The following is a 23,277-nucleotide window of genomic DNA, read 5'->3' as shown; positions in this document are numbered from 1 at the left end:
CAGGGACACCAAGTCTGGCTGCCTGTGTCACCCAGAGCAGCAATGGCTCTGGCTTGAGCCCATGTCAGTGTGACAGTTCTCTCCAACCCACTTAGACCCTAGAGCCAGCAAGAAGCACACAGTCAAGCCAGCTTCAGAATGGGAGGCAAAGCTAGGCTCAGGGAGAGCTTCCAAGGACAGCAGATCCCTCCATTCCAGCCCTGCGTCTTTAGCTCATCTGCAGCTTTCTCACAATCCGAGGAATTTACCGCACTCTACAGTTTACAGTGCACACTTTTGGAGATGAGCCTACTAATGCAGGCTATACACCTGGCCAGCCAGGAGGCTCAGGCAGGAGAATGAAAAGCTCAAAGCCTCCTTGGCCACAGAGTGATTTAAGGCCAGCCTGCCAACTTAGTGAGAGTCTCAAAAATCTAAGAAGTAAAAAGGGGACTTTGGGTTGGGCTGGAGAGATGACTCAGAGGTTAAGAGCTCTGGCTGCTCTTGCAGAAGACTGGGGTTTGCTTCCCAGCACCCACACGGCTGCTAACAACCCTGTGTAACTCCAGTTCTAGGAGATCTGACTCCCTCTTCTGCCCTTCATGGGCACTGCATAATACTGGTGCACTTACATCCATGCAAGAAAAATACTCACACACATAAAATAAAAATAAATAAATAGGACCAGGGGTGCAGCCCAGTGATAGAGCGCTTGCTAAGCATGTGCCAAGGCCCTGGGTCCAATCCCAAGTACCACAAAACAGTGAAACAAATAAAGACATTTCTTTCCTTTATCTCCCACAAGGCCCAAGAGACAGAGGGATGTAAACAGAGCATGGTTTCCCAGACTTGAAAGTGCCACAAGTTACCTAGGGAGCTTGTGAACTGCAATCAACCTCAGTAGGGGCCTGAGGTTCTACATGCTCAAGGCTCCCAGGTGCTGCTTGTAGCACAGGGCTAAGGACCACAACCTGAACAGAAGGACCTCGTCAAGAACATGGTTCTGGGGTAAACTACCCAAGGTAGAATCTTGGCTTGTGTGGTACAATCTTGAGTACCTTCCTTAATCTCCCTCTAGATAAAGTAATAATAAAGCCTGCCTGCTAGCCTTGATGTGGGCAGTAACTAGTTAACATGTATAAAGTACCTGAAGTATTATCAGATTTAAAACAGAGGCCCTACGGGGCCAGTAGGATGGCTCAGTGGGTAAAGGTGCCTGCTGCAGTGGGTAAAGACTGCTGACCTGAGTTCGATTCCCAGGACCCACATAGTAGAAGGATAAGCTGTCCTCTGACCTTCACCTGTGTATGTGCATATGTGCCTGTTTCTCTCTCCCAAATGTAATAAAAAATTGAAAAAATAAAACAGAAGCCCTAGGAAGTGGGCATAACCAGCAAGATGGTAACGTTCAAATTCAACCCCCAAATCTTCCCCCAACTTTCTCCTTTTCTTCACTGAGACAGGGTCTTACTCTGTAGCTCACGCTGTTTTGAAACCTGAAGCAATCCTCCTGCCTCAGTCTCTTGAGTGTCAGGATTACAGGGATCAGCCACCCCAGATACCTTTTTGGTTTTCCTTTTAAAAATTCTTTTTCATGCCAGGCTTGGTGGCACACGCCTTTAATCCCAGCACTTGGGAGGCAGAGGCAGGCAGATCTCTGTGAATTCAAAGCTAGCCCAGTCTACATAGTGAGTTCCAGGCCAGCTGGGGCTACAGGGAGACCCTGTCTCAAAAAGATAAAAACAAAATTCTTTTTCAGTGTGTAGATTTATTGTGCACGGTTTCTATTTTTTTCTCCCATGTGTTTGTGTGTTCATATGTGTGGGCATATGCTTGTGCAGGTGCATGTGCACTTCTGTATATATGCATGTGGAGGCCTGAAGTTGACATCAGGAGTCTTCCTCGATTGTCCTCCACCTTATTCATTGAGGCAGGTCCTCCAGAGCTTGCCAATATGGCTGCTCTGGCTGACCTGTTTGCTCCAGGGGTCCCTGTCACTGCCTTCTGAGTGCTGGAATTATAGGCAGACCTCCGTGCCCACCAGTTCATGTGAGTTCTGGGATCCAAACGCCAGTCTTCACACCCGCAAGCACTTTACGCACTGAGCCATCTTCCTAGTCCTTAAATTTGTTTTTATTCCATTTATTTTACTTTACTGTTTTGAGACAGGGTCTCACATAACCCAGGCTGACCTCAAACTCCCTATGTAGCTCAAGATGACCTTGCACTCTGATCCTCCTGCCTGAGGGTCAGGCATGAGCCACCACACATGGCTTATGTGGTGCTAGGGACCAAACTCAGGGCTTTAGGCATGCTAGGCAATTACTCTACCAACGCAGCCCAGCCCCAGCCCCCAAACTCCTGATCTCTTGAGACAACCTCTAAAATACCAAGCTATACAAAAATAATCACTGCCAGCAGGTGACACTGGACACACTTGAATATGGAGGGATAGAGAGGGGCAAGAACCCCACACGGTCACCAGAAAGTTGGTATTGGAGATCTAAGCCCATGGCCCTGCCACACCTCTCTGTCTTATGAGGAAGAGAAACTGCCACAGATCCACCCTGAAGGGTCTCAGCTCTCCTGTTAGCCCCACCTGGGCGAGTGGCTACCAGCAAAATCAGATGAGGGGTGGCTGGATGCAGAGGCTATCCCTATTCCTGCTCTGGTCTCATGGGACCCTGTGCCCACCAGGCAAGCCAAGATAGAACAGTCTCACACCTGAAGTGGACCAAGAGAGTCCATTTCCCACCTCTGACCTTCAGCCTGAGACACTGGTCCAGGCCCAGGGTGCTGTACCCAGGCCTGGCACCAGCCCTTCCTTGGCTTTCCAGCATGGGGCCGGTGAGAGCCAGTGAGTCACTTGAGAGAAGTGCTGGTCTCCAAACAGGAAGTGGCTCTTCAGGCCTAACCCCTGCAGTGGGGAATGGCTGCCCTGAGAGAGGCTAATGGTGAAAAGGAAGCTTTGGGGACACAGCCACACCTGCTCAGACTTTACTCCAACATCTGCTCCCCTGACAAACCTTCCTCCTTTTCCTGAACTTGAAGAACAAAAGGTGCCTCTGTCCAGATGCATGAAGGTCATCTGAGGGGTGTTGGATGTTACCTCAAAGGTGGGGGAAGGGAGGGGATGGGATCACTGAGTGACAGTGTCTCAGAGTGAAGACAAATTAACTTGTCAAATTCTTTCTCTGATAGCAACCAGCGATAGGTACTTTCATAATAAGTATCAGTTTCCAGTATTACTGAGCATCATTTCTTCCTGTTCCATTTTGTGGTTCTAAAAGTACTCATGACTTAGTGTGGTATTCAAAGAAAAGTGCTCATAGTGCCTGAGGAATATCTTAGAGTATTTAACAATCCCTGTTCCAATAATATAATATGAAATGTGATCCTCACTCTTTTTAAATTTCGTTTATTTATTTGTGTGTATGTGTGTGTGTGCACGTGTGTGTATGTGTGTGTGTGTGTGTGTGTGTGTGTGTGTGTTGCTAGAGATGGAGACCAAAGCCTTCTGCATGTTAGGTAAGCACTCTACCACTGAGCTATACCCCTAGGGCTCAAAGTTTATGCCCTTTTCAATCCCTTGGATCACTTCTACCAATATAATGCAATCTTGATTATTATACATTTGTAGTATTTTATAAAAAATATATGATATATTATAGAGATCTTGGTAATGACACATTTTATTAAATAAATAGAAATGAACTATAGGGGCTGCAGAGATGGCTCAGGGGTTAAAAGCATGTACTACTCTTGTAGAGGACCCAAGTTCTCTTCCAGCACCCATGTCAAGCAGTTTACAACCACCTATAACTTCAGTTTCAGGGAATCTGACACCTTTTTCTGGCCTCCATGGACACCTGAACTCATGTGTACATACCCCTACCTCTCAACACAGATGTATATATAATTAAAAGAAAAGAAACTCTTTTTTAAAAATGAATTGTAAAGCGGAACATGATGGTGCACGCCCTTAATCCCAGCACTTGGTGGGGGGGCAGAGGCAGGGGCAAAGACAGAGGCAGAGGCAGATGAATCTTTGTGAGTTCAAGGCCAGCCTGGTCTAGATAGCAAGTTTCAGGCCAGCTAGGGCTATAAGGAGACCCTGTCTCAAAAAGACCAAAAATTAAAAAATGAATTGTAAATCTTATGACTTATCTCAGCATTACCAGACCATTAAGAAAACACTAGACAGGCAATATTTAAATACAGACACAGGGTATGGGGGATGGCTCTATGGGTAAAGAACTTGCCATGAAAGTGTAAGAACCTGAATTTGAATTCCCAGAACCCACATAGAGCCTGATGGGAACGTGTATCTGTAATCCCAGCATTCTGATGGTGAGATGGGAGCTGAAGACAGGAGAATCTACAGAAACTCAGGGCCAGCTAGCCCGGTGGACACAGCAGCAAGTGACAACAGAAACCCAGTCTCAAACAAGGTAGAAGGCAAGGACCAATACCCAAAGTTGTCCTCTGACCTACCTGTGTTCACATTTGCACATGTGCATTTGTGTACACACACACACACACACACACACACACAATGGGTAAATATAGACGCTCTTGATAGTTTGTGGTCATATAAAACTATGACTTTACACAGGATAGTTCAATTTATACAAAGAAGACATGGGGTGGGAAGGGTGGGCTGAGACACCTGCGCTGCTTCACTTCCGCTGTAGGAGGAATCCTACGTGGGTAGGCAAGGCTGGAGGGAGTGACGTTCATACTCTGACTCCCAAGTCTGAGTGGACCATCAAAGATCACATGGCCAACACACATGGCACTGCCAAACATGTAGACAGGCTGAAGGAACCTGTGGCAATAGTGTAGAGGACAGAGGCTTTGTGTGATGAAGGTGACAGGCTGAAGGGAAGGAGGGAGAAATCTCCAGCCTCAGCTCCTGCCTAGCACAGGACTGGCCCATGTGGGAGCTGGCAGACTTATCCCCCCGACCCCCCAGCCCCCCGAATTGTGGCATCCTGGAGCTGTAGACCTTTTAGACTACTTCCCTCTTCTGGGGCTCTTACCCTAGCTCCAATCTTTCACCCTGGGGGAGGGGGTGGACTACAGGTTTCCCAGGCCTCAGGGTAGAGTCTCCAGGCCTCAGAATGGGGTCAGATTTCACAGACCCATCTGAGCACAGAACCCCTAACACAGTAGGTTCTCCATAGCACCTGTAAGAAGAGCTAACAAGGACAGAGCAGTGGCTGGCCAGTGGGTTCAGTCCACCCTCACTACCCTGGCAAAGAGAGGCCAATGCAGAGTTGAGAAAGTACAAGGTGCTCAGTGAACCAGCCATGGGACTGGGAACAGGTTTTGGCCCTCTCTTCTCTGTCCTTTTGCTGTGTGGTCACAGGCCACTCACTCCACTTCTCTGGGCATCAGCTGTGTCAACAGGGATCATTAGCACCATATTAAAATCACCTGATTTTAGATGCACACCTAGCCAAACTTGGTTAGGAACCTGGGGCACTGAGGCTCAGAGAGGGGAGGTAACTTGGTCAAGGTCACACAGCAGAGTCTGTACTAGAACTTAAGCACATTCTCTGCAGGGCTAGACTCCCAGAGGCCTGAGTCAGGAGGCAAGATTGTGGTGACATCTCCTGTGATGTCACAGAGGGTGGATACTGTCAGGACTAACCCAGGCTGACCTCAGCAGTTAAAGTCACAGAGTCAGATACCGGGGTTTAGTCAGAACAGGATAAAGGACAATTTTGTTTCTTTCTGGTACATGCTGACCAAAGCAAGTTCTCCCAGGGAGGAAAAGCCAAGTGCGATTGAGGAATCACCCTGGCCTAACCTCTGCCGGAAGCCCAGGCCAGCCTCCTGCTCTTCATCTTTATTCCCCAGGCTAGAAGGTAAAGCCACAGCCAGCTGAGGGAGCTCAGGGCTGCTGGGTTGCAAACATGGCCAGGAATCAGAACTCTGGGAACACAGGGGCCTTGGGCCTCCAGAGTTCTGTGGAATGCCAAGCAGGAGGAAGAAGTAGGGGGGAACAGAAGAAATAGTGCTAGGCCTGCTGGCGCTGTGATCCTGGAGATCCCCTCCTGAACCCCACCTATGAGCTGTCACTGGGACCAGGATCTGGGCATCCAGCATTCCTCAAGGCCGGATTTCCTAATCTCGCCTAATCTCCAAAACTAACTCTGCTGGGCTCCACCACACCCCTAAACTCTACCTTTTGTGGGCAAACTGGACCATGTGGTCTCCCAAAGGCCAGCACCTATCTGTAGCCCTAATGCCCCTGGGCTACTGAATCTCTGTACCTAAAGGCACCATCATCCACCACAGCAGTCCTTTACCAATGGCTAAGTGGGGTATAAATCCCCCAGCATCCTTGCTCCTGTGGGGGCCACCACTGGGGTATGACTGCAATTGTCCCTTGAGCACCTCGGCTGGACTGAGCCAGTCTCTGCATGGAGTTGGCTGACATGACCTCTTGCCTCTCCTCCTCCTCTTCCCTTACAGTTTCTGTCTCACTAAGTGTCCTAAAAAAAGTTTTCCCTTTGTTCACTCCTGCATCTGGGTCACATGGCCTCAGACACTTAAGAGGTCAGTGCCTGCTGGGTGTGGTGATGCACGCCTTTAATCCCAGCACTCAGGAGGCAGAGGCAGGCCGATCTCTTCAAGTTCAAGGCCAGCCTAGTCTACATAGTGACTTCCAGGCCAGCTGGAGCTACAGAAAGACCTGTCTCAAAAAAGAAGAAAAAAAAAAGCCTGGGTGCCTCCCCATGCCCACTGCCTGCATCAAGTAGTCTGTAACATGACACCAAATGTTGCTGCTATCCCCTTCTGGTCTCTCCTTCCTCTTAGCCCTGGAAGGAAGCTGGTAGAATCTGTGGAAGATCTAAGTCCTCAGACTCTTCTCACTGACTCTGGCCCTGTTTTGGTCAATCCTTGTGAATCAGGGTGGGTCTGACATTCTGGGAATGCAGGGAGACTTCAAACCAACTCCATGAAAACAAGTTGTAAAAACACTGGCTCAAAGCAGCTGGATGACAGGCTTGGCTTTACCACCAGGGTTGAACAAGTTCACCAGGAGGGAACACACAGCAGGAAAGACACAGGCTAGACCCAAACTGCCCAGTAATGAAGAACTAAGAGGGGTGAGGTGGGGTGAGGTGGAGCCTCTTTGGAAACAGGCAAATCAGCATCCTGACCCTCTCAGGGCCTTCTTGTTTGAAACATTCATGAAGCAACCTCCTTAAGCACTGAACAGGCCAACCCCACCCAGACCTGGCCTGCACGCCTGACCTGCACCTGGGTTAGGAGGTTGCTGGTCAGTGGCTCCTCCCCTTGTCCCAGCCTGCTGGCTGCCCCTCTGCAAACCTGAGGACAGATAGGAGCTTGGTACTTGGCAGTGCTGCTGCCTCCGACCCTCCTAGGCATCTCTGCTTCACAACTGTTCCTGTGGAAAGAGCGCCCTTTCCAGGTGCCCTTCGACCCCTGCTGCTGAGAGTCAGAGATGCCCTACCCCTCCTCCTCGCTCTGGCCTCTCCCTGCAGGCTGGCTCCTTCCAGCTGGTAAGAAACAGGCCTGAGTCTCTCCCAGGTCATCCTATCTAATTCCAGTCTGTTGGCCTTTCCTTCCTTTGCCCGGAACTTCTGGAAGAACTGTTCATGTCTCCACTTCCTCCCTCTTCTAAATCCATCAAATCCATCAGCAGCTTCTTTTCGGGATACCTCTTGGTCCTCATCTAACCCTGGCCTGGCCTGGCCCTCCTTCTGAAAAGGTCTCTCATCCCTCATTCCAAGGGCATCCATCTCCTGCCTTCTAAAGATGAGACTCACAGCCCCCGGCCCCACACTTTCCTCTGCCTCAGATCCTCTAATTCCATGGGGCATCGGGCTCTGCTGTTACCCACCTCCTTCCTGCTTCCTAGCCCTAGAGTCACAGCTCAATTCCTCCTGCAGGAAGCTCATCCTCACTGTTCCACAGACTCCAATGTGTCTTCAGCTGCTTGCAAACCCCCCCTCCAGCCCAGAAGCCCCCAAATGCAGTGGCCCATCTGACACCCAGGCTAACTCCTGAAGATTGCCTAGTATCTGCTCTGACCTAGATTCCCAACACCAGACCCAGGCTCAGCCCTAAGGAACTTGGATTTCTGTGGCACCTTCCCTCAGCCTTGAACCCCAGGGCAAAAACCAATGCCCCCATGTTCCTCCTAGAGCCTCTTTAAGAGATACCTCACCTGTCTGCCATTGATAAAAAGCTGTCACGTGTGCCTAGAGAAGGCAGAAGGGAACTTTACACATGAGGGCACGCGTACACACACACACACACACACACACACACACTAGGTAATGCAAGGGACACACTGGCACCAGCACTTAGGCGCAAAGCCATGAGCATCATGGAGGCTGCAGGAACCTAGGCCACAGCGTCACTGGAGCCACCAGCCCAGGACAGAATTGGGCTTGGCTAGTTTATCGCACACCCCTGGGGAGCATCTAGTCCGTTTAGAGGAGGGTCTCGGAAGAGGAGAGGACTAGGGATGCAGGCAGGTCCGAAACAGAGGAGGAGGCTACCAGGTTTCCTCAGGCCTGCCGATCCTCCTGCCAAGTCAGGTCCCATCCCCTAATGGAACCAAATTGAACAGAGCAAGATAATAGTAAATAATATATTAGAAGGGGAGGAGAGAATGCCTGGGTACACATACCACACTCAAAGCGGATGCAAATAACTGGGGGGGAACAAACACTGCAAAATGAGCCCATCCCCCCATCTTCCCCCAAGCCAGCACCTCCTGAACCCTACTGACTCCGTGTTACAAGTGGTCTCCCCTACTCCCACACCTCCCATGGCACTGCAGGCCCTTACACCTCAGTCTGGAACCTATAGGATCAAATATTAATTTCTCACTCTGTCCTCAACTCACTCTTCCAATCTCACCCTCTGGAGCTCAGGGGAGCCCCATCACATGGGCTTCAGGGATTCCACTCTGTGTGTCTGTACAACTTATTCCCTCTGCATGGAACAACAGCCCAGGGGCTCCACCTGGCAAACTCCTATAGATCCTGCCCCACCATTCCCAGGACCGGCTTCTGTAGTGGCAGTCAGTGCCCACAGTCAGCACATCATGAGTAAATTGCATATGGTCAAAATCATACCTGGCTATATATAGCTCATGCTTATATACCATGCCTAGGCATTGTTCTAGGCATTTCCTGTTTTGACTCATGTAGCCCTCACGACAGGGGCAAATTAGATTTCCAGAGACATCTGCAGCAGCAGCACCCATCCCCCACACTCCCCTTACAGTGTCACTCTGACACCTTCTGGAGAAGAACTGATGTCTATATATCTGTGCTTGAGTGTGGGAGAGTCCAGGAGTGACGGCTGCCGGGGATATTCAGACCTTCCTGAGGCCAGGGAACAAAGTTGTTTCTCACTCATGGGCACATTCCTGCTGAGTCCTGAACCACTGCAAGGGCTGCACAGGGGCTACCACGCTCTGAGAGAGCTCAACTAGGCTCTGGACAAAGGAGGCCATGAGACTACATGGTGTGAAAAGAGGCCCCAATCCCAGAGGCCTGGCTCTTTGTTGTTCCCAACACATACATCAAGCCAGGGCTGTTTATCTGAGCCCGTCTTGAATCTCTGACCTATAAAACGAAGGGTTTTTCTGAAGGGAAGCAGGGTCTCATATAGCCCAGACTAGCCTGGAACTCACTATGTAGTCAAGGATAGTCTTGAACTTCTGATTCTCCAGCCTCTATCTCCTGGGTGCTGGGATTATAGATGTACGCCATTATGCTCAGTTTTAAGAGATAGTAGGGATCAAACCCAAGGCTTCAGGCATGATAGGCAAGCACTCTCCAATGATGCTATATCCCCCCTAAAATGACAGCTTTTATACACAGCCAGGAAGTTTGGGGGGTGATTTCTGAGACAGTGGCACCTGCAGAGACTGTAAAGTAGGAAGTCCCATGGCCCCTGCTTTAGAGAAGGGTATGGGGCACAAAGAGCTTAAGCAGCTTGCCCAAGGCCACACAGATAGTAAGTGGAAAAGGCAGGATTTGAACCTAGGTAGATTAAGTCTAGAATCCATACTATTCCTGCTGGGCTAAACTGAGGACCTCCAGGTTTGATGGTCTCCCAGTCTACAGTAGGGCTTAGGGAATGATTGTAAAATGAAGAAATGATGACGAGATGAACAAATGAATGACTGGGTAAGAGGAAGCAAAAACAGAGCTTGAGCTCCCAGGTGCAAAACAAGGACCTTAGCCAACCTGCCCCATGCAAATGAGTCTGACAGCAACTGGTCTGACCCAGGTCTGTTCAATGTCAAAAGTCCCACTCTCGCCACAACAGTCAATAACTGGAACAACCCAATTGTCCATTAGGTCAACAGACAAGATGTGGTATGTCTATACAATGGAATATTACTTTGCCTTTCAAAGGAAGGAAAGCCTATCACTTGCTATACAACATGGATGAACCCAGAGGGTATTACCTTAAGTAAAATAAGACAGACACAAAGTGATAAATACTGGAGGACTCCACTTACTGAGCCATCTAAAGTCATCAAACTCACTCAGGAGAGTGGTGGTTAACAGGGACTGTGGGTGAGGGAAAGGGAGAGTAGTCTAATGTCTGTGTAGTAGTTCCAGTTCTGCCTGATAAAAAGTTCTGTTGATGAGTCCTGAGGATGTGGCTCAGGGGTAAAGCACTTGTAGTATGTATTAACACAAGGCCCTGGGTTCCAGCTCTAGAACTGCAAAATGAAAAGAGCTCTGGGGATTCATCACAGAATACAAATGTTGTTATCACTGTATAACTGGACATTTTAAATACCTCAGATGGTTTGTTACATGTTTTGTTTTGTTTTGCTGTTTTTTGAGAGAGGGTTTGTAACCCAGACTGGCTGAACATGACCTTGAACTCCTAATCTTCCTGCTTCTACCTCTTCAGAGTGGGAATTATAGGCATGTGTCCACCACACCTGTTTTATACAGTGCTGGGGATCAAACCCAGGGCCTTGTGCATGCAAGGCAAGCACTTTATCAACTGAGCTCCATAGAGAGCTACAGCCTACATTGTATGTTTTTAGTATAAAATAAAATTTAATGAAACATTCCCTGTTTGGGGGTTGAAAGGAGCTAAGGAAAGGTCCTGGGGAAGAAAGCTCAGGAAGGTCTCAAAGCCAAAGGGCACTAGAGCTGGGCAAGATTCGGGCAAACACAGATGGGCCTGGACCTCTGGGCTAAGGCTGGGACCGCTGGTCCAGGATCCAGCTGACTCTAAGGCCTGTCTGTCCACGTTCTCCAGGTTCGCCTCCAAGGTGGTGCTGAGGAGAGCCAACACTGGCCGACAGAGAAGAAGGGATTTCTTGAGTATCTACTATGCACTCTCAGGCCCATTTACTGCATGACCTGGACCCTTTCTGTCCCAGAGCCTCAGTCTTTCTGAGGGTGACTCCTGATGCCAAGCTGTCCCCCAGTTCCCACAATGGCAATCATCTGAAGGAGGGGATGAATAGAGGCCTGCAGAGAGGAGGGCCCCAAACACTGCCTGGAGGGGATAGTATGGGTCCATCCAATGCTTTGGCTTTCTGACCTGCCCCAAGCAGTCTCTGCCAGCTTTGCAGAGGGGGGCTCTGAGACCAGAGAGGGTTTGGCTTAATTCAGACTCAACAAGCCTGCCATGTGTGTGATAGGGCCAAGACTCCAGGCTGGTGCTGTTTCTCCAGCTCCACACAGGTTGCTGAAAGTGGAAAAGGCTGCCTGGAGTGATGGCACTGCCTTTAATCCCAACACTCAGGAGGCAGAAGCAGGTGGATCTCTGTGAGTACAAGGCCTGATCTGTATAGAGTTCCAGGCCTGCTGGGGCTATAGCTATCTCAAAGACAAAAAAAGGAAAAGACTAGAATATAGAATATATGGCAAGGCATGGTGGGATGAAATCTTCCTATCCTAGAGCTCTCTCCAAGAGGTCTGACTCCCCTACCTTCTGATTCTCAGCAACCCCTCTCCCCAGAGGAACAGGGTGGGAAAGACCTTGGTGCCCAGCCCAGTTCTGCTTAGATACCTTCCAGGCCTGTTCCCTATCTGTTCTACAGTGCCAAGGTTCCTCAAGGATCCTCTCAGTAGCCCTGGGATGGTTGATGACACTAGGGCAGCAAATGCTGAGGCCAGGGGCTGGCACACAGTAGGCGCTCATAATACCACCAATCTCAGCTCTCTCCTTTCAGAGAAAAAGTCATTTTCATTGATCTGTTGGTTCTACTCAAAGGCTGGTTTGTTTGTTTGAATTGTCCCAGAAGACATTCCCCCAGGACACTGGGAGACTAGCATCCCAGGGGAAAAGGAGGAGGGAAGAGCCATACTTGACAGAAAAAGGAAAAATTGTCATCCCCTGGGATCGGGTGGTGAAACTCCTGGCTGATGCCCCTCTATCCAGGAGGGCCCAGGGTGGCCCCAGATCCTGCTTAATAAGCTCCCTGGGGCCTGGCTAGAGGCTGATGCATTTAGCTGTGCTTAGATCACACAAGCCTTCTATTATTAGCAGAGCAGAACCTGGCGTCCCCTCTACACATTCACACTCACACTGCCCAGCAGAACCCACAAGTCCCAAGTGGCCACTCACAGCAATCGGGCCTAGGCAGACAGCCATGTGACCTGACACAAGCTCCAGGTCATGGCGAGGGCGGCGGGGAGCTCAGGATGTTCCCAGAGCCCATGAAGGGGGCATAGCCCCAATCTCTGCCGGGTACCCACCACCAAACCCTTCTCTTGGATCCCTCCTGTGCTGGATAGCTTTAGTGTCAACTTGACACACCTGGGTTGAGGGAGCCTCAATTGGGGAATTGCCTTCATTGGACTGGCCTGTGGCCATGTCCGTGGGGCACATTCTTGATTGTTGAGTAATGTGGGTGGTGCCACCCCTGGGCAGGTGGGCCTGGGTTGCATAAGAAAGCAGGCTGAGCAGGGGCAGGGGAGCAAGCCAGTAAGCATCATTCCTCCATGGCCTGTGCTCCAGCTCCTGCTTCCAGGTTCCTGCCCTGAGTTCCTACCTTGGGCTCCCTGATGAACTGTGACCCAGGAGATGTAAGATAAATAAACCCTTTCCTCCCCAAGTGGTGGTGGTCAGAGTGTTTTGTCACAGCAATGAAGAAACAAACCAGGACACCTCCTATTCACCTTCTCCAAACTGGGGTCCCTAGGGCACAACTGTCTTCTGTTTCCTGCCTCCCCAACACAGTGACTACACCATGAGGTCATTTGAGGGAACAAGCTGAGAAGCAGGGGATGGCACAGTGGGTCACAGCCTCATGCCCAGGACTGGCTGCTGAGCACACATGTGGTCTGTGGAAGACTGACCCTGACACGTGTAGGGGACACTCACAGAGGTACTTGTCAGGCACACTCAGCAGCTAATTAACCAGCTGTTCCACCAAGGGAAGCAAATGAGCCTTGCTCAGCCAGTCCTCAAACAGCCTGGCTGTCACCAGTACAGCACATCAACCTGAGCATTTAACATGCATTTTCCTGTGACACTGGGGCAAGAAAGACTAGGGACTCCCTAGGTCATCTGACTAGCCTGCAAGGTTGCCTCCTCTGAAAGTGACAGGTGCCAGGGTGATTGGAGTGAGGTGACAGGTGCAAGTGACCTCTGCTGCTGCTCCCTTCCAGGCTCAGTGGAAATGCCCTCTTTCTTGCTGAGGGAGACCATAGATCAAATATCGAAAACATTCTCTTTGCTGTGGCCTGGACTTAGATCTTCCCTGCAAGTCTGTGGCCAACCATGCACCCTGCTGGGTGGGCCACCCTGTGTTGTTTGCTTTGACCTCAGCCCAGCCTGTGAGGTCAGGCCACATCAGCAGCCCCTTTCAGGCAGGGCCAGAAAGGGAAGCCGCAAATCCTCTGTGCAGGCAAAGATGTAGAGCCCAACACTTAACCTTTCTAAGACAGAAAGACGGGGGTAAGGCTGCAGATGCGACTCGGTGGTAGAGTACTCACCTAGCATGCACAAGGACCTGATTCCATGCCCAGGACTGGGAAGAGAGACAGACATGATAGAGATAGAGATAGATTTTTATATTGCTTTGTTTTATTTTACTGTTTATATTGTTATTCCATTCCATTCTCTCTGCTGCTGCCACTCCCAGGCCTCCCCTCCCCACCAACCCAAGCTTAGGGAGCATCTGGGCTGCCTCTGATCCATCCAGGCCAGCTGTCTGTCTCCTACCCTGCTCTGATGGGGCTAGGACACCATCTGGGGGCTGCAGGCACAATGATTCCAGAGAAAGGGATGTTGGATACAGCCATCCCTGTCCCTTGAGAGTCCATCCTGGGCAGAGTGGCTCTGACCAAACCCCATGTCATCAAGCTTCTGGTCCCTGGAGCAGGTGCCCCAGGCCTTGCTGAAATAAAATAGCACCCATACTGAAGATCCCAGTTGCCCGAATGACACCTCCAGGAAACCAATGGGGAAGGGTAGTAGGAGGTCCTATTCTAGGACCTATGAGCCTATGAGCAGGGCTGATAAGTTGAAGGGAGTTTCTGACGTAGTCCAGGAGATGTGAGGGGCAGTGGGGCATCATCTATCCCCGATCAGTGCACGTAGATACAGAGTCTTGGCCTATGTAAGCAACTTTTACGTAATTCATAGACCTCTACTATTTGACCTGGCTGAAACCTACACAGTTCGAGAAGTCTGGCAGGAAACAGGGAGCATTTCCAGAAAAGGTTACAAGGGGACCAGAAGCCTGGGGGGTTAACAGCAACTGGACAATAGCTATTACTGATAACCAGGGCTGGTTACATGTGTGTAAGGTGAGTCATTATTTATCTATGTATCTATGTATCTATGTTCTATTTTTCTTTTTGAGATAGGGACTCATGTACTCAGGCTGGCCTTGAACTTCTATGCAGCTGAGTATAACCCTGAACTGACCCACCAGCCTTCATCTCTTGAGGATGCAGATTAATTACAGGTGTGTGCAGCCATGCCGGATTTACATGGTTCTGGGAACTGAGCCCAGGGCTTTGTACATGCTAGGCAAGCACTCTACCAACAGACACATCCCCAGGTCCTAGGTCAATTTATATCTGTTCCAAGCTGGATGAGATTGTCGAACACCTTTAATCCCAGGACTCAGGAGGCAGAGGCAGATGATCTCTGTGAGATTGAGACCAGCCTGGTCTACATAAGAGTTCTGGGACAGCTGGGACTACAGGAGACCCTGTCTCAAAATGACCAATAAAATAAAATAAAACAATAATAATAATAATGTCTGTTCACAAATTTTATCTTCCTAGATCTGCACAAATGTCCTATGTGTGTGTGGAGGGGTGTGATTTTAGTCCCATTCAACAGAGGAAGAAACTTAAGATAGGAGCTACAGAAGCCTCCCTCCTGCTTTTCACATAGCAGAGCTCCTACCCTGTACCAGTCTGTCTCAGTTCCCCTCTCCATCTCCTCCCTGATTTCCCTTAGGGAAGTCTGGGACCTTAGGAGAGCCATTAGTGAGGGCACCTGGGTCACCAACTACTGAGGGAAGGCAGAAAGAGGATTGGAGTTCCCTGGCAAGGGGTGACCATACCCACCCAGGGGCTTTGATCCCTCCCAGCTAGGGCAGCCTGGAGGACTTCAAGGAAGGGTGCCCATGCCCAGAACTCCTGAGAACCTTCAGAAGGATGTGCCACTGGCCTTACCTGACCATAATGAAAGGACCCAAGGCCCATAGAAGGGAAGGACCTGCTCTAAAATCCAGTCACTCTATACATGCCAGCTGGACACTAGGTGCTAGAGACACTGGGATGCATGTGACATGGTCTTGGTCCTCAAGGTACTCCTAGTGGGGTGGGTACCCACTCAGCCGGTGCTCAGACTCTTCCTGATGTGCCCAACAGTCTCTCCAGTGGTTCCCCTCTGTTCCCATTGTCCAGGGTCCCTTCTAGCATCCCCACACATAGCCATCTCTACACCTTTGCTCCAGCTGTTGCTCTTCTGAGAACATTCGTCAGACCCTACCCACCCCATGCTATCTCCTCTGTGCAGCATCTCGTTGCACATCTTTAGTGACAGACCTGAGCAGCTGAGCCTCAGGAAGAGGGATCCTGTCTTCTGCACTCCCTCTAGTCCTCCCTATTCCACTTGACTCTTCTGACCTCCTACAGCAGCTGTGCACTGTGCCCAGGGTAATTGGTCCTCAGTAGCTCCTGGGAGAATCTGACACTAAGCAGGGGCTAGGTACAGCTCCACTGAACACTGAAATGTGTCACCCGCCCACCACCACCACTGCAACCTGGAACAATTAAAAACTTACTTCTTCCTTTTAAGGCTTGTATTTGTCTTTCTTTAAAACCTTTAGTGGGCTGGGAAATGAAATGGAAGATTCTTAGTCAGACGTGTCTTGGCATTTCCCAGGGCTGGCTCTATGCCTGGCCCACAGTCAGTGCCTGAGACAGGTCCGTTTGGTGGATGAAGAATCAAAACATCTTTACTTTCTACGTGCCTTGCAGCCTGAAGCCTCATCATTAAGGCCAAGCCTGTCCTGTGCCAGTGCTTCCAGGACAGACTCCAAAACACAAAGGGTTCTAGGCTAGGAGATAGCTTCCAGTTGGGGCTTCTGTGTGCAAGGCAACCCAAAGACAGCTTGCTGATCGGCTAACCCTGTTCTGTGACAAAGGAGGTGAACCTCCAAATAAGCATGGGAACCTGGCATGGTGGTACAAACCTGAAACCATAACACTTTGGAGGTGGACACAGAAGGGTCAGGAGTTCAAAGTCAACTCTGGCTGTGTGGGACTTAGTCTCAGAAACAAAGTACAACATAGCATAACACAAGCTTGAGAATGGTTAGCTGTACACTATGGGATCCTTATTTCAAATCAACACATCAAAGGTCTCAAGAAGGTTCTAAGTTGTGTGATATTAATGTACCCTGGCACTATGGCTCCCCAGAGCACACAGTTGGCGACTAATTCAGGACAATGTGTGTGTGTGTGTGTGTGTGTGTGTGTGTGTGTGTGTGTGCGCGCTCTGAATCTGGTACACTTTCACTGACCACTTACCACTTAATAGAGCTAGATAGTCCAACCTTGGCCCCCACCACCAATTCTGGGTGACAGGCAGAGAAGAAGGTGGTACCATACAACCTGCAAATGGAGCACAGAGGATGGTCAAGGGAAGGATGGAGATGTAAACTGGCCATAGGGCAGAGGCTTTGCCTGCTGGGCCAGGCATCTATTGAGGGCAGAGTGAGACCAAGACTCCTCTCCAGGCTGTTATGGAGAGTCAAATTAGCGAGGTAAGCAGAGACAGATGGTAAACTATGAAGTCCAGTGACAGCATTTGCTCTGTGCATCACGATTTCCCTGTGTGCACTGCCAGAAGGGTGTGCCCATGTCCTGACTGAGCACAAGCCACTGCAGAATTCCTCCGCCAGGATGGATAGATTCTCCCAGCAAGGCCTAAGGCACCAGTGGCTGGCTGGATAGGAATGAAGGAATGAAGTCTAGTAAGGTCAGCCAGTTAGGAAGGACACCCAGACAAGCATGAGGAAGGGGCACCAGGCTTCAAGAGGCAGGTCTATGGGCAGGAGTGCGGCAGAAAGAACCAGAACCCAGAGCTGAGCAGGCCCAACAGTAACCTAGGGGGTCACTGAAGCAGGCACTGGGCAAAGCAGGCAGTGTCTGTTAGGCCTGTCCCTGCAAGGTAACCACTCCTTCCCCGGGCAGGAAAAAGAAGGGCTCCATTCTTTTTGTGTGTTGTGTATGTGTGAGGTTGTACATGCACGTGTGTGGGCATGCATGTGCAGGCTAGAAGACAACCTCTGGAATAAGTCCTCAGGCACCATCCTCCTTACTTTTCGAAACAGGATCTCTCATTGGCCTGGAACTTGCCACTTAGGCAAAACTGGCTGTCTCTGCCCCCAAAGAGTTGGGATTAGAGGCATGTAGTCTCACACCTGACTTTTTATGTGGGTACTGGGGATCCAACTCAGGTCCTCATACTTGAGCTGGCAAGCACTTTACCAACTGAGTCATCTCCCCAGCCCCAGGCTCCATCCTTTTTCCTGGAGGTTCCATCCCAAACTATTCAAGTGGTTTTAAAGGTGTGAGGAGCAGAGGAAACCTTCAGGCATGACATTGGCCTTCACTGCCTGGAAAACAGCTCCCTACATCTTATACCATTCAGCACACTCATGCACAGGCATTTTTAAAGTGCCTGCTATGTGCCAGGCAGGTGTTGTTAGACACTATGGACACAAGGCCATAGCAAGAACATGGCACATGAATGATTCTGGATAAATGAGGTAGCAAGTCACTTGAGAATAAAAGGGAGGTACTGTAGGGAAAAAACCCACAGACCAGAAGCCTGGAGGGCCAAGCCATAGCACTGCATGGCCTCAGGTGGTTGCCATCCATCCTCTCATCTGTAAAGTGAGGCTGATGATAAAAACCACAAGAACTGCACCTGGTACAAGAGCAGCTTTGTCATACCCAACACACACAGCCAGCACAGGATTTCTACTTGGGGGTGGGGGGAGACTGTCCCTTTCCCAGATGAGCACACTGAGGTCTAAGAGGAAGAAGGACTCATGGGGGAATCCCAAGTGGGGCTGCATCCAAAGCCTACCCTCACTGCCTTCCTAACAAATGCTCCTCACAGACTAGGGAGGATTCAGAGACATCATAGATATTAATGCTTTGTAAGCTTATACTAGTGAGTATCCAAGGCAACAAGAAAGAATCTTGAGTCCCCTGTGACACCAAATGCTCTAGTTCCCAGGGCTTGCAGAACTCGCTGGATCCAGAACTCCTGCCTTCCTTGGCTAGCCGCCTCCCATGGAGAATAACCCACAATCCTAGGGTCCCCCTAGACCCCAAAGAGCAGGGCTCTGCCTGATGTCCAGACTGGACCACCTGGCCCATGACCACCTGCCTGTCCTGTGCTCCGCCCCTGCCAGTCAACTATAGGGCCCTACCTGACCCAAGGACACAGGAGCTGCTCCAGGGTCCCTCCACAGTCCCACTGACAGACTGTGGGATCTCCAGCCAGTTCTTAATCTGAGCCTCCCTCTGCTTTCCTGCCTATAAAAACATAGTAGGCAGGGTGGCTCTACCACAGGGAGAGTACACAGGCCAGCTGGGGCCCTAGCCCATGAGTTAGCTGGGTAGACAGGCCCAAGAGCACCATGCTGTCCACTGTCTGGTCTGAGGAGGGAGATATCCTACCCATCAGCAACCCCCATCTGACCTTGAACTCAGGGTCATCCTTAGGAGCTCCAGCCTGAGAAATGAACCACTCAGATCCTACTAGCACCAGCTGCTGGCAAAGCCCTTGCCTGCTGTCTTTCCAGGCTGTCTGGTGTCCAACAATAGGAAACAGGTTACGAAGCAAAACTATGTCTTCACTGGGGAGACCTGGGCCCCAGAGTGCAGATAGCCTCTAGGCCCCAGGGGCTAGAGAGGCAAATTGCTAACTAGCTTCAAGCTACACAGCAAGCCAGAAGGCACCAGCATGCAGGCTTCTAGTTCAGTGCAGGGCTGTCTCCTCTGCCCTAGAATCATACCTTTTGAACTGTGAGTAGTTAGGATGTTCAAACATACATGGGCTCTGCTATTGATGTCTGGACCTCCAAGCTCCAGGGTGGAAATCCACATTCCCTGTTGCTCCGTTCCCACCCTCCTGCCCTCCCTTATTGACACATTTGGATAGAGGATAGGCCTAGTTGCCTCTGCAGAGTCCCCACACAAGACCAAAAAGGACTCTAGCTGCAGGAATACTGGACTTCAGTTAGATTCAAGACAGAACTTCCTGGAGAGACACTGAGAATGGACGACATAGAGATGAGCAGGATGAGGGTGGCTGTAGCTCTTCCTCTGAAGCCTAAGATGTTGTCTCATTCTTTATGTCCCTTTACCTCTGAGCTGTAAATGCTGCTAGTACTGCCTCACTGGTGAGCAGCTAAGGCTCAGCTAGGCTAAATGACTAGCTCAATGTGAAGCCTACACTCCTCCCTCCGCAGGCCCCTCTGAGCATTGAGACACCCTCCTCTGACAATAATGCTCAGGTATGAGCTGCATATGTTGGGGAGAGGGTACAGGTGCCCACTGGTGACTGGCTGCAAGGGCTCAGCATTCTAGGTCAGCCCAGCTGTGCCCCACAGATGCTATCACTGTCTCATGGGGCTTCCCAGCGTTTCCAGCCATATCTCCTGGCCTGTCCTCTGACCAGGCCTCCTTCCAGATCCAGGCTTAGCCCTTATACCATGCCAGCTATTCCCCACTTGATCCCCATACCCTTATTCCCAATGCTGACCCCCCACTATAGTTCGCAGACCCCACATTCCCCTTATTGGCCTTTAGGAGACTAGGAGCTCCTGAGATCAGGTAGCAAAGCCCAGGTCAGGGTCAGAGGCCAGTGTGGTCAGTTTCCCAGCTCCAGGGAATGTTGAACATGCTCCCCTGCTCCCCCCAGGCAGACTCTGAGCTGGGCAGGTCTATCCCAATGCACCTGCTCCCAGTCTCCTCATGATCTTCTCTCACTCAGAGGTAAGGAATGACCTCCCCAGAAGCTATGTTCAGTCCGACTTTAGGGAAGGGGCAGTAATGGAGAGTGGTACCCCCAGAACCCTGTCTCCAAGAAGACCGTACAGTTAAAATGCTTTTGGGTGGGGGCCAGAACACTTTATAACAGATAACCACAAACTACATCCTAAGGAAGCAGCAACCATAGATTTGGTGGCTGTCCACTGGAGGGTAAGGCTTGCCTCTCCGAGCCCTCTGCCACCTGTGTGCTAGAGGCTGACTTCTATTCACAACTCTGGGTTCAAGGGCCACTTCAGGAGGCTCACCCACTCACTGGGGAGTATGAATGGGGGACAGGAGGGATAAGGAGAGACAGGAGCCTAGTTCTCATACTAGGTCTTTGTGGCTGACTGGGTCCTTCTCTGAAGGGTGTAGCTGAGAGTGGAGAACAGGCTGGGGGGCAGGGGTAGCAGCCAGCCAGAGGCTGGAGCCACCCAGCCTAGGACACTGGCAGGCTGAGCTTAACTCTCCAACAACCTCATGTGCATAGAGAACCTTTGCTCAGAGACAAAATCGCTTGCCCAGTATCACCTTGCGATAAGTGACAATGTCAAGACTAAAAGTGCAGGTTTTTTCCTCTAAACTTGCTGGCTTCACCCCACGTTGCAATCATTGGATCAATCTGGTTTGGGGGCTGACTTTGGTGGGGTCAGCTGTCAGTGAGGGTTTTACACAGAAGCCTCTGATGTCCCCAGCATACTCTTTCCTCAATGGAAAACAAAACCCCCCTCTGACATTTTCCAGTTCTCCCAGGTGGGACTGGGGCCTGGCAGGCAGAGCACTTGGGTGTCTGGGTTGGAAAACAAGCCGACCCAGACAAGGCTCCATTGTTACGAGGGGCCTGATACTTTGACCACTAAAACAAAACCAAGTGACTGAAATGTTGTTTGCTGTGTCCAATCTTTAAAGAGAAAGGGGAACAATGGGAAGGGCCCCAAGTCTAGGCACTGACCCTTCCCCCAGCCAGCCCCAAACCCAGAAACCCGGTGTAGGCAAGTGGCTAGGACAGGGAGTCCAGGGCCTGAGTCCAGTCAGCCTCTTCCACTGCTTCTGTGACCTTTCACTGTACACCGATGACGATGACGTGTCAGGCATACACATTCCATGTGTGGTCTTATCTTAGACAAAGATTATTTCTAACTCCATTCTTCAGAGCAGGAAACAGAGACTTGAAGAAAACACTAGAAGAGCAAAAGAGTGTGGGAAGCCAGGTTCGTCAGAGTGCAGAGCCATCACACCTGTCACTTTTCTGCTCAGGGAAGTCCTATGTCAGGCAGGGTGCCTAGCAGACCTGGAGGGGAGGAGCTGTTTGCTCCCAGATGTGCAACCTCACAGGATGTTTCAGGCAGTGGCCTCCGGCAGCGCTCAGATTCTTCCTTACTGAAATGACTCCAAGAAGCTTTAAGAAGCTTTGACTACTGAACGCAGCCCAGTGCTTGCCTCTAGAATGATGGGCCTGGGTCTTTACCAGAACTCTAAGAGTTTCTCAGAAAGCCAAGATGCCCTCACAGCCCCACCCACCTTGGAAACCCCTTTAGGGAATGAAGGGACTTAGTATTCTAATTCCATTTTGCAAGGGGGCAATGTCTTTAATGGCCAGAGCCAGCCCCGATGGAGACCAGCACATATCTCTGAGTGAGCTCCTTTAAGATTCTGCAGGATCCTGGCTCCCTTTAGGTAGGAAAGAACTTTCTCTTTGAGTCTCCTGGCAGAAAGGGTCAGATAATTCTTCATGGTATTATTTTCTTAGAACCCACTTGTTCACAAGTTCAACAGCAGTGGGGGAAAGCTGGGGACCTCCCTTTATGGCTGACTGCCTTGCAAGGCAGACAATCAAAGAGCTCAAAGCAGGCCTGTGAATTTGGTCCCCAACCTGGGAAGAGCCTCCACCCTACATGCCTTTTGGCTCTGTTGTCACATAGGGAAATGTGGTAAGGAGTACAAGGAGGAAAGCCTGCGGTGGTCAGCAGTCCTGGGCCTGCCAAGCCTCACCTCTGCCTGTTTGATTACTCTTGGGAAGGACCTCTCAGAGCTCACCGATGAGCTAGGTCTTGCATGACCCAAACTGAGCCTAGGAACATTTCTTCCAGGAAACCTCCCTGATTCTCCCTCACCCCTCTCTGGACATCCCAGCCTTGGCCCACCTAGTCACATTCTGTGTTGTCATGGCTTCAGTGTCCTCCCCTTCTTACCAGTGTTCATTCAAACTGCGGACCAGCTGCCCTTTGTCTGGGATCCACTCCAACATCATCCTCGAGCACTTGTTCTCTCTCAGCAACCTGCTCAGTGCTGGTGACACCCGTAACAACAGTTATGGGTGAGTGCTTATTATTATGTGTTGGGCCTTTGCTTGTACATGTATGGTGCTGGGGATCGAACCCAGGGTCTTGTGCATACTAGGGTAAGTGCTCTAACACTGAGCCAAACTCTAGTCTGTGTTAGGCCTTTTGAATACTTCAATGTAGGATCCATCTCATAGTCATACTAGCCATGGGAAGGAGGTGCTGTAATTAGCCCCATTTTACAGATATGGTAACTGAGGCCCAGAGGTTAAATCATTTGCCCCAGCCATATCACTGGCACCAACTCAGCCTCAGGATATGGATTTTCAGCTTGGAAGTTTTGCACCCACGTGTTTACCTCTGAATGGTCTACTTCCCCAACAGTCCACAATCTCCAATGGTATGGTATGTAGTTGGACAAGGGGTGGACTGAATGTTACCTCCCTGTAAAAGATTCA

The 23,277-nt window shown here is 50.4% G+C and overlaps 1 protein-coding gene across 4 annotated transcripts in view; it reads right to left on the bottom strand.

Annotated features, from left to right (window-relative positions):
* The window catches only part of Gdpd5 (glycerophosphodiester phosphodiesterase domain containing 5), an 85,298-nt gene that overhangs the window by 56,966 nt on the left and 5,055 nt on the right, over positions 1 to 23,277 (bottom strand). Inside the window, exon 1 of one of the 4 annotated variants that reach the window (XM_017800895.2) lies at positions 17,016 to 17,038. The exons of the other annotated variants lie outside the window; for them this stretch is intronic. The gene's annotated coding sequence lies outside the window, so the exon portion shown is untranslated. Of the gene's footprint in view, positions 1 to 17,015; positions 17,039 to 23,277 lie in introns of those variants that run through there. 4 annotated transcript variants of the gene reach the window in all.

Source organism: Nannospalax galili, unplaced genomic scaffold, assembly GCF_000622305.1.
Source record: "Nannospalax galili isolate Female #2095 unplaced genomic scaffold, S.galili_v1.0 scaffold278, whole genome shotgun sequence".
Taxonomy (NCBI): Eukaryota; Metazoa; Chordata; class Mammalia; order Rodentia; family Spalacidae; genus Nannospalax; species Nannospalax galili.
This window is presented reverse-complemented; position numbering and strand designations above follow the sequence as displayed.